The sequence below is a fragment of the Mesoplodon densirostris genome, chromosome 1, assembly GCF_025265405.1.
Source record: "Mesoplodon densirostris isolate mMesDen1 chromosome 1, mMesDen1 primary haplotype, whole genome shotgun sequence".
Classification (NCBI taxonomy): domain Eukaryota; kingdom Metazoa; phylum Chordata; class Mammalia; order Artiodactyla; family Ziphiidae; genus Mesoplodon; species Mesoplodon densirostris.
This window is the reverse complement of record NC_082661.1, coordinates 127,281,936-127,294,385: the sequence shown is the minus strand read 5'-3', so window position 1 is coordinate 127,294,385 and position 12,450 is coordinate 127,281,936.

Below are 12,450 nucleotides of genomic sequence, written 5' to 3'. Positions count from 1 at the left end.
GCATTACCTGGTCATCACAATGCTCCCTGCCGTTCTCATCACAATGCACCACACCCTTGTCATCAAAATGCTCCATGACCTGTGTCATCACAAAGCTCCATGACCCTTGGCATCACAATGCTCCATGTCATTGTCATCACAATGCTCCATGAACCCTCTCATCACATTGCTCCATGCCCTTGTCATCACAAAGCTCCATGGCACTTGTCATCACAATGCTCGATGCCCTTCTCATCACAATGCTCCATGCCCTTGTCATTACAATCCTCCATGACCCATGTATCACAGTGTACCGTGCCCTTGTCATCACAATGCGCCATGCCCACTCTCATCACAATAATCCATGAAATATTTCAGACCAATGCTCAATGCACTTCTCATCACAATGCTCCATTACCTCTGTCATAACAAGCTCCATGACCCCTGCCATCACAATGTTCCACGGCCTTGTCATCACAAGGCTCCAGGACCCTTGTCAGCACAATGCTCCAAGACCCATGTAATCACAATGCTCCATGCCCTTGTCATCACAAAGCTCCATGACGCATGTCATCACAATGTTCCATGGCCTTCGCCTCACAATGCTCCATGCCCTTGTCATCACAATGCTTCAAGACCCCCGTAATCACAATGCTCCATGCCCCTTTTCATAAGAATGCTCCATTAGACTTGTCATCACAAGTCTCCATGGTCATCTCATCACAATGCTCCAAGACCTTGTCATCAACATGCTCCATTCCCTTGTCATCACAATGCTCCATGACCCCTGTCATCACAATACTCCATGCACATTTTTAGCCCAATGCTCCATGAACCTTGTCATCACAATGATCCATACCCTTGTCATCACAATGCTCCATGCACTTGTCAGCACAATGCTCCCTGATCCTTGTCATCACAATGCTCCAAACCATTGTCACCACAATGCTCCATTACCTTTGTCATCAGAATCCTCCATGACACTTGGCATCACAATGCTCCATGCCATTGTCATCACAATGCTCCATGACCCCTGTCATCACAATGCTCCGTGACTACAGTCATCACAATGCTTCATAACGTTTGTCATCACAACAATCCATGCCCGCGTCATCACAAGGCTCTGTGACCTTTGTAACCACAATGCTCCATGAACTTTTCATCACAATGCTCCGTGACCCTTGTCATCACAATGCTCCATGCCTTTGTCAGAACAATGCTCCATGACCCTTGTCATCAAATTGTGCCAAGCGCTTTTCACCACAATGATCCACAACCTTGTCATCGCTATGCTCCATAAACCTTGTAATCCCAATGCTCCATGCACTTCTCATCCAAATACTCTCTCACATGAGATATCACAATGTTCCATCACTAGTCATCACAATCCTCCCTCACCCCTGTTATCACAATGTTCCATGACCCCTGTCATCACAATGCTACATCCCCTTATCAGCACAATGTTCCATGATCCCTGACATCACAATGTTCCATAACCCTTGTCATCAAAATGCTCCATGACCCTTTTCATCCCAAAGCTCCATGACCACTGGCATCACAATGTTCTATAACCCCTGGCATCAAAATGTTCCATTACACTTTTCATCAAATTGCTGCATGACCCTGTCCTCAAAATGCTCCCTGCCCTTCTCATCACAATGCACCACACACTTGTCATCAAAATGCTCCATGACCTTTGTCATCACAAAGCTCCATGACCCTTGGCATCACAATGCTCCATGTCATTGTCATGACAATGCTCCATGAACCCTCTCATCACATTGCTCCATGTCCTTGTCATCACAAAGCTCCATGACACTTGTCATCACAATGCTCGATGCCATTCTCATCACAATGCTCCATGACCTTGTCATTACAATCCTCCATGACCCATGTATCACAGTGTACCGTGCCCTTGTCATGACAAACCGCCATGCCCACTCTCATCACAGTAATCCATGAAACATTTCAGATCAATGCTCAATGCCCTTCTCATCACAATGCTCCGTTACCTCTGTCGTAACAATGCTCCATGACACCTGCCATCATAATATTCCACGGCCTTGTCATCACAAGGCTCCATGACCCTTGTCATCACAATGCTCCAAGATCCATGTAATCACAATGCTCCATGCCCTTGTCATCACAAAGCTCCATGACGCATGTCATCAGAATGTTCCATGGTCTTCTCCTCACAATGCTCCATGCCCTTGTCATCACAATGCTCGAAGACTCCAGTAATCACAATGTTCCATTCCCTTTTTCATCAGAATGCTCCATTAGATTTGTCATCACAAGTCTCCATGGTCATCTCCTCACAATGCTCCAAGACCTTGTCATCACCATGCTCCATTCCCTTGTCATCACAATGCTCCATGACACCTGTCACCACAATACTCCATGAACATTTTCAGCCCAATTCTCTATGACCTTCTCATCACAATGCTCCATGACCAATATCATCACAATGTTCCATGACCACTGTCATCACAACACTCCATGACCCCTGACAACACAATGATCCAGGACTCTTGTCATCACAATGCTCCAAGACCCCTGTAATCACAATGCTCCATGACCCCTGTCATCACAATACTCCATGAACATTTTCAGCCCAATGCTCCATGACCCTTGTCATCACAATGATCCATGCCCATGTTATCCCAATGTTCCATGACCCATGTATTCACAATGCTCCATGACGCTTGTCATCACAGTGCTCCATGACACCTGTCATCACAATGCTCCATGCCTTTGTCAGCAAAATGCTACATGACCTTGTCATTACAATGCTCTATGCACTTGTCATCACAATACTCCATTTCCATTGTCATCACAATCCTCCATGAACTTTGGGATCACATTGCTTCATGCCCTTGTCATCATAATGCTCCATGCTCCTTGAAATCAAAATGATCCATGACCTCTGTCATCACAATGCTCCAAACCCTTGTGATCACAATGTTCCATAACACTTGTCCTCACAACGCTCCATGATGCCTGTCATCACAATAATCCATGCCCTTTTCATCACAATGCTCCATGACCTTTGTCATCACAATTCTCAATACACTTGTCATCACAATGCTCCCTGACACTTGTCGTCAGAATGCTCCTTGAAACCTGTCATGAAAAGGCTCCATGCCTTTTTCATCACAAAGCCCCATGCCCTTTTCATCCCAATGCTCCATGCCATTGTCATCAAAATACTCCACAAGCTTGTCATCAGAATGCTCCATGACCCTTGTCATCACAATTCTCCATGCACTTGTCAGCACAATGCTCCATGACCCCTGTCATCACAATACTCCATGAACATTTTCAGCCCAATTCTCTATGACCTTCTCATCACAATGCTCCATGACCAATATCATCACAATGCTCCATGACCACTGTCATCACAACACTCCATGACACCTGAAAACACAATGATCCGGGACTCTTGTCATCACAATGCTCCAAGACCCCTGTAATCACAATGCTCCATGACCCCTGTCATCACAATACTCCATGAACATTTTCAGCCCAATGCTCCATGACCCTTGTCATCACAATGATCCATGCCCATGTTATCCCAATGTTCCATGACCCATGTATTCACAATGCTCCATGACGCTTGTCATCACAGTGTTCCATGACACCTGTCATCACAATGCTCCATGCCTTTGTCAGCAAAATGCTACATGACCTTGTCATTACAATGCTCTATGCACTTGTCATCACAATACTCCATTTCCATTGTCATCACAATCCTCCATGAACTTTGGGATCACATTGCTTCATGCCCTTGTCATCACAATGCTCCATGCTCCTTGAAATCAAAATGATCCATGACCTCTGTCATCACAATGCTCCAAACCCTTGTGATCACAATGTTCCATAACACTTGTCCTCACAACGCTCCATGATGCCTGTCATCACAATAATCCATGCCCTTTTCATCACAATGCTCCATGACCTTTGTCATCACAATTCTCAATACACTTGTCATCACAATGCTCCCTGACACTTGTCGTCAGAATGCTCCTTGAACCCTGTCACAAAAAGGCTCCATGCCTTTTTCATCACAAAGCCGCATGCCCTTTTCATCCCAATGCTCCATGCCATTGTCATCAAAATACTCCACAAGCTTGTCATCAGAATGCTCCATGACCCTTGTCATCACAATTCTCCATGCACTTGTCAGCACAATGCTCCATGACACTTGTCATCATAATGCTCCAAGCCATTGTCATCACAATGCTCCATTACCTTTGTGATCAGAATCCTCAATGGAAGTTTGCATCACAATGCTCCATGCCATTGTCATCACAATGGGCCATTACATATGTCATCACAATGCTCCCTGACACCTCTCTTTACAATACTGCATTACCTGGTCATCACAATGCTCCCTGCCGTTCTCATCACAATGCACCACACCCTTGTCATCAAAATGCTCCATGACCTGTGTCATCACAAAGCTCCATGACCCTTGGCATCACAATGCTCCATGTCATTGTCATCACAATGCTCCATGAACCCTCTCATCACATTGCTCCATGCCCTTGTCATCACAAAGCTCCATGGCACTTGTCATCCCAATGCTCGATGCCCTTCTCATCACAATGCTCCATGACCTTGTCATTACAATCCTCCATGACCCATGTATCACAGTGTACCGTGCCCTTGTCATCACAATGCGCCATGCCCACTCTCATCACAATAATCCATGAAATATTTCAGACCAATGCTCAATGCACTTCTCATCACAATGCTCCATTACCTCTGTCATAACAAGCTCCATGACCCCTGCCATCACAATGTTCCACGGCCTTGTCATCACAAGGCTCCAGGACCCTTGTCAGCACAATGCTCCAAGACCCATGTAATCACAATGCTCCATGCCCTTGTCATCACAAAGCTCCATGACGCATGTCATCACAATGTTCCATGGCCTTCGCCTCACAATGCTCCATGCCCTTGTCATCACAATGCTTCAAGACCCCCGTAATCACAATGCTCCATGCCCCTTTTCATAAGAATGCTCCATTAGACTTGTCATCACAAGTCTCCATGGTCATCTCATCACAATGCTCCAAGACCTTGTCATCAACATGCTCCATTCCCTTGTCATCACAATGCTCCATGACCCCTGTCATCACAATACTCCATGCACATTTTTAGCCCAATGCTCCATGAACCTTGTCATCACAATGATCCATACCCTTGTCATCACAATGCTCCATGCACTTGTCAGCACAATGCTCCCTGATCCTTGTCATCACAATGCTCCAAACCATTGTCACCACAATGCTCCATTACCTTTGTCATCAGAATCCTCCATGACACTTGGCATCACAATGCTCCATGCCATTGTCATCACAATGCTCCATGACCCCTGTCATCACAATGCTCCGTGACTACAGTCATCACAATGCTTCATAACGTTTGTCATCACAACAATCCATGCCCGCGTCATCACAAGGCTCTGTGACCTTTGTAACCACAATGCTCCATGAACTTTTCATCACAATGCTCCGTGACCCTTGTCATCACAATGCTCCATGCCTTTGTCAGAACAATGCTCCATGACCCTTGTCATCAAATTGTGCCAAGCGCTTTTCACCACAATGATCCACAACCTTGTCATCGCTATGCTCCATAAACCTTGTAATCCCAATGCTCCATGCACTTCTCATCCAAATACTCTCTCACATGAGATATCACAATGTTCCATCACTAGTCATCACAATCCTCCCTCACCCCTGTTATCACAATGTTCCTTGACCCCTGTCATCACAATGCTACATCCCCTTATCAGCACAATGTTCCATGATCCCTGACATCACAATGTTCCATAACCCTTGTCATCAAAATGCTCCATGACCCTTTTCATCCCAAAGCTCCATGACCACTGGCATCACAATGTTCTATAACCCCTGGCATCAAAATGTTCCATTACACTTTTCATCAAATTGCTGCATGACCCTGTCCTCAAAATGCTCCCTGCCCTTCTCATCACAATGCACCACACACTTGTCATCAAAATGCTCCATGACCTTTGTCATCACAAAGCTCCATGACCCTTGGCATCACAATGCTCCATGTCATTGTCATGACAATGCTCCATGAACCCTCTCATCACATTGCTCCATGTCCTTGTCATCACAAATCTCCATGACACTTGTCATCACAATGCTCGATGCCATTCTCATCACAATGCTCCATGACCTTGTCATTACAATCCTCCATGACCCATGTATCACAGTGTACCGTGCCCTTGTCATGACAAACCGCCATGCCCACTCTCATCACAGTAATCCATGAAACATTTCAGATCAATGCTCAATGCCCTTCTCATCACAATGCTCCGTTACCTCTGTCGTAACAATGCTCCATGACACCTGCCATCATAATATTCCACGGCCTTGTCATCACAAGGCTCCATGACCCTTGTCATCACAATGCTCCAAGATCCATGTAATCACAATGCTCCATGCCCTTGTCATCACAAAGCTCCATGACGCATGTCATCAGAATGTTCCATGGTCTTCTCCTCACAATGCTCCATGCCCTTTTCATCACAATGCTCGAAGACTCCAGTAATCACAATGTTCCATTCCCTTTTTCATCAGAATGCTCCATTAGATTTGTCATCACAAGTCTCCATGGTCATCTCCTCACAATGCTCCAAGACCTTGTCATCACCATGCTCCATTCCCTTGTCATCACAATGCTCCATGACCCCTGTCATCACAATACTCCATGAACATTTTCAGCCCAATTCTCTATGACCTTCTCATCACAATGCTCCATGACCAATATCATCACAATGCTCCATGACCACTGTCATCACAACACTCCATGACACCTGACAACACAATGATCCGGGACTCTTGACATCACAATGCTCCAAGACCCCTGTAATCACAATGCTCCATGACCCCTGTCATCACAATACTCCATGAACATTTTCAGCCCAATGCTCCATGACCCTTGTCATCACAATGATCCATGCCCATGTTATCCCAATGTTCCATGACCCATGTATTCACAATGCTCCATGACGCTTGTCATCACAGTGCTCCATGACACCTGTCATCACAATGCTCCATGCCTTTGTCAGCAAAATGCTACATGACCTTGTCATTACAATGCTCTATGCACTTGTCATCACAATACTCCATTTCCATTGTCATCACAATCCTCCATGAACTTTGGGATCACATTGCTTCATGCCCTTGTCATCACAATGCTCCATGCTCCTTGAAATCAAAATGATCCATGACCTCTGTCATCACAATGCTCCAAACCCTTGTGATCACAATGTTCCATAACACTTGTCCTCACAACGCTCCATGATGCCTGTCATCACAATAATCCATGCCCTTTTCATCACAATGCTCCATGACCTTTGTCATCACAATTCTCAATACACTTGTCATCACAATGCTCCCTGACACTTGTCGTCAGAATGCTCCTTGAACCCTGTCACGAAAAGGCTCCATGCCTTTTTCATCACAAAGCCCCATGCCCTTTTCATCCCAATGCTCCATGCCATTGTCATCAAAATACTCCACAAGCTTGTCATCAGAATGCTCCATGACCCTTGTCATCACAATTCTCCATGCACTTGTCAGCACAATGCTCCATGACACTTGTCATCACAATGCTCCAAGCCATTGTCATCACAATGCTCCATTACCTTTGTGATCAGAATCCTCAATGGAAGTTTGCATCACAATGCTCCATGCCATTGTCATCACAATGGGCCATTACATATGTCATCACAATGCTCCCTGACACCTCTCTTTACAATACTGCATTACCTGGTCATCACAATGCTCCCTGCTGTTCTCATCACAATGCACCACACCCTTGTCATCAAAATGCTCCATGACCTTTGTCATCACAAAGCTCCATGACCCTTGGCATCACAATGCTCCATGTCATTGTCATCACAATGCTCCATGAACCCTCTCATCACATTGTTCCATGCCCTTGTCATCACAAAGCTCCATGGCACTTGTCATCACAATGCTCGATGCCCTTCTCATCACAATGCTCCATGCCCTTGTCATTACAATCCTCCATGACCCATGTATCACAGTGTACCGTGCCCTTGTCATCACAATGCGCCATGCCCACTCTCATCACAATAATCCATGAAATATTTCAGACCAATGCTCAATGCACTTCTCATCACAATGCTCCATTACCTCTGTCATAACAAGCTCCATGACCCCTGCCATCACAATGTTCCACGGCCTTGTCATCACAAGGCTCCAGGACCCTTGTCAGCACAATGCTCCAAGACCCATGTAATCACAATGCTCCATGCCCTTGTCATCACAAAGCTCCATGACGCATGTCATCACAATGTTCCATGGCCTTCGCCTCACAATGCTCCATGCCCTTGTCATCACAATGCTTCAAGACCCCCGTAATCACAATGCTCCATGCCCCTTTTCATAAGAATGCTCCATTAGACTTGTCATCACAAGTCTCCATGGTCATCTCATCACAATGCTCCAAGACCTTGTCATCATCATGCTCCATTCCCTTGTCATCACAATGCTCCATGACCCCTGTCATCACAATACTCCATGCACATTTTTAGCCCAATGCTCCATGAACCTTGTCATCACAATGATCCATACCCTTGTCATCACAATGCTCCATGCACTTGTCAGCACAATGCTCCCTGATCCTTGTCATCACAATGCTCCAAACCATTGTCACCACAATGCTCCATTACCTTTGTCATCAGAATCCTCCATGACACTTGGCATCACAATGCTCCATGCCATTGTCATCACAATGCTCCATGACCCCTGTCATCACAATGCTCCGTGACTACAGTCATCACAATGCTTCATAACGTTTGTCATCACAACAATCCATGCCCGCGTCATCACAAGGCTCTGTGACCTTTGTAACCACAATGCTCCATGAACTTTTCATCACAATGCTCCGTGACCCTTGTCATCACAATGCTCCATGCCTTTGTCAGAACAATGCTCCATGACACTTGTCATCAAATTGTGCCAAGCGCTTTTCACCACAATGATCCACAACCTTGTCATCGCTATGCTCCATAAACCTTGTAATCCCAATGATCCATGCACTTCTCATCCAAATACTCTCTCACATGAGATATCACAATGTTCCATCACTAGTCATCACAATCCTCCCTCACCCCTGTTATCACAATGTTCCATGACCCCTGTCATCACAATGCTACATCCCCTTATCAGCACAATGTTCCATGATCCCTGACATCACAATGTTCCATAACACTTGTCATCAAAATGCTCCATGACCCTTTTCATCCCAAAGCTCCATGACCACTGGCATCACAATGTTCTATAACCCCTGGCATCAAAATGTTCCATTACACTTTTCATCAAATTGCTGCATGACCCTGTCCTCAAAATGCTCCCTGCCCTTCTCATCACAATGCACCACACACTTGTCATCAAAATGCTCCATGACCTTTGTCATCACAAAACTCCATGACCCTTGGCATCACAATGCTCCATGTCATTGTCATGACAATGCTCCATGAACCCTCTCATCACATTGCTCCATGTCCTTGTCATCACAAAGCTCCATGACACTTGTCATCACAATGCTCGATGCCATTCTCATCACAATGCTCCATGACCTTGTCATTACAATCCTCCATGACCCATGTATCACAGTGTACCGTGCCCTTGTCATGACAAACCGCCATGCGCACTCTCATCACAGTAATCCATGAAACATTTCAGATCAATGCTCAATGCCCTTCTCATCACAATGCTCCGTTACCTCTGTCGTAACAATGCTCCATGACACCTGCCATCATAATATTCCACGGCCTTGTCATCACAAGGCTCCATGACCCTTGTCATCACAATGCTCCAAGATCCATGTAATCACAATGCTCCATGCCCTTGTCATCACAAAGCTCCATGACGCATGTCATCAGAATGTTCCATGGTCTTCTCCTCACAATGCTCCATGCCCTTGTCATCACAATGCTCGAAGACTCCAGTAATCACAATGTTCCATTCCCTTTTTCATCAGAATGCTCCATTAGATTTGTCATCACAAGTCTCCATGGTCATCTCCTCACAATGCTCCAAGACCTTGTCATCACCATGCTCCATTCCCTTTTCATCACAATGCTCCATGACCCCTGTCATTACTATACTCCATGAATATTTTCAGCCCAATTCTCTATGACCTTCTCATCACAATGCTCCATGACCAATATCATCACAATGCTCCATGACCACTGTCATCACAACACTCCATGACACCTGACAACACAATGATCCGGGACTCTTGTCATCACAATGCTCCAAGACCCCTGTAATCACAATGCTCCATGACCCCTGTCATCACAATACTCCATGAATATTTTCAGCCCAATGCTCCATGACCCTTGTCATCACAATGATCCATGCCCATGTTATCCCAATGTTCCATGACCCATGTATTCACAATGCTCCATGACGCTTGTCATCACAGTGCTCTATGACACCTGTCATCACAATGCTCCATGCCTTTGTCAGCAAAATGCTACATGACCTTGTCATTACAATGCTCTATGCACTTGTCATCACAATACTCCATTTCCATTGTCATCACAATCCTCCATGAACTTTGGGATCACATTGCTTCATGCCCTTGTCATCACAATGCTCCATGCTCCTTGAAATCAAAATGATCCATGACCTCTGTCATCACAATGCTCCAAACCCTTGTGATCACAATGTTCCATAACACTTGTCCTCACAACGCTCCATGATGCCTGTCATCACAATAATCCATGCCCTTTTCATCACAATGCTCCATGACCTTTGTCATCACAATTCTCAATACACTTGTCATCACAATGCTCCCTGACACTTGTCGTCAGAATGCTCCTTGAACCCTGTCACGAAAAGGCTCCATGCCTTTTTCATCACAAAGCCCCATGCCCTTTTCATCCCAATGCTCCATGCCATTGTCATCAAAATACTCCACAAGCTTGTCATCAGAATGCTCCATTACCCTTGTCATCACAATTCTCCATGCACTTGTCAGCACAATGCTCCCTGACACTTGTCATCACAATGCTCCAAGCCATTGTCATCACAATGCTCCATTACATTTGTGATCAGAATCCTCAATGGAAGTTTGCATCACAATGCTCCATGCCATTGTCATCACAATGGGCCATTACATATGTCATCACAATGCTCCCTGACACCTCTCTTTACAATACTGCATTACCTGGTCATCACAATGCTCCCTGCTGTTCTCATCACAATGCACCACACCCTTGTCATCAAAATGCTCCATGACCTTTGTCATCACAAAGCTCCATGACCCTTGGCATCACAATGCTCCATGTCATTGTCATCACAATGCTCCATGAACCCTCTCATCACATTGTTCCATGCCCTTGTCATCACAAAGCTCCATGGCACTTGTCATCACAATGCTCGATGCCCTTCTCATCACAATGCTCCATGCCCTTGTCATTACAATCCTCCATGACCCATGTATCACAGTGTACCGTGCCCTTGTCATCACAATGCGCCATGCCCACACTCATCACAATAATCCATGAAATATTTCAGACCAATGCTCAATGCACTTCTCATCACAATGCTCCATTACCTCTGTCATAACAAGCTCCATGACCCCTGCCATCACAATGTTCCACGGCCTTGTCATCACAAGGCTCCAGGACCCTTGTCAGCACAATGCTCCAAGACCCATGTAATCACAATGCTCCATGCCCTTGTCATCACAAAGCTCCATGACGCATGTCATCACAATGTTCCATGGCCTTCGCCTCACAATGCTCCATGCCCTTGTCATCACAATGCTTCAAGACCCCCGTAATCACAATGCTCCATGCCCCTTTTCATAAGAATGCTCCATTAGACTTGTCATCACAAGTCTCCATGGTCATCTCATCACAATGCTCCAAGACCTTGTCATCAACATGCTCCATTGCCTTGTCATCACAATGCTCCATGACCCCTGTCATCACAATAATCCATGCACATTTTTAGCCCAATGCTCCATGACCCTTGTCATCACAATGATCCATGCCCTTGTCATCACAATGCTCCATGCACTTGTCAGCACAATGCTCCCTGATCCTTGTCATCACAATGCTCCAAACCATTGTCACCACAATGCTCCATTACCTTTGTCATCAGAATCCTCCATGACACTTGGCATCACAATGCTCCATGCCATTGTCATCACAATGCTCCATGACCCCTGTCATCACAATGCTCCGTGACTACAGTCATCACAATGCTTCATAACGTTTGTCATCACAACAATCCATGCCCGCGTCATCACAAGGCTCTGTGACCATTGTAACCACAATGCTCCATGAACATTTCATCACAATGCTCCGTGACCCTTGTCATCACAATGCTCCATGCCTTTGTCAGAACAATGCTTCATGACCCTTGTCATCAAATTGTGCCATGC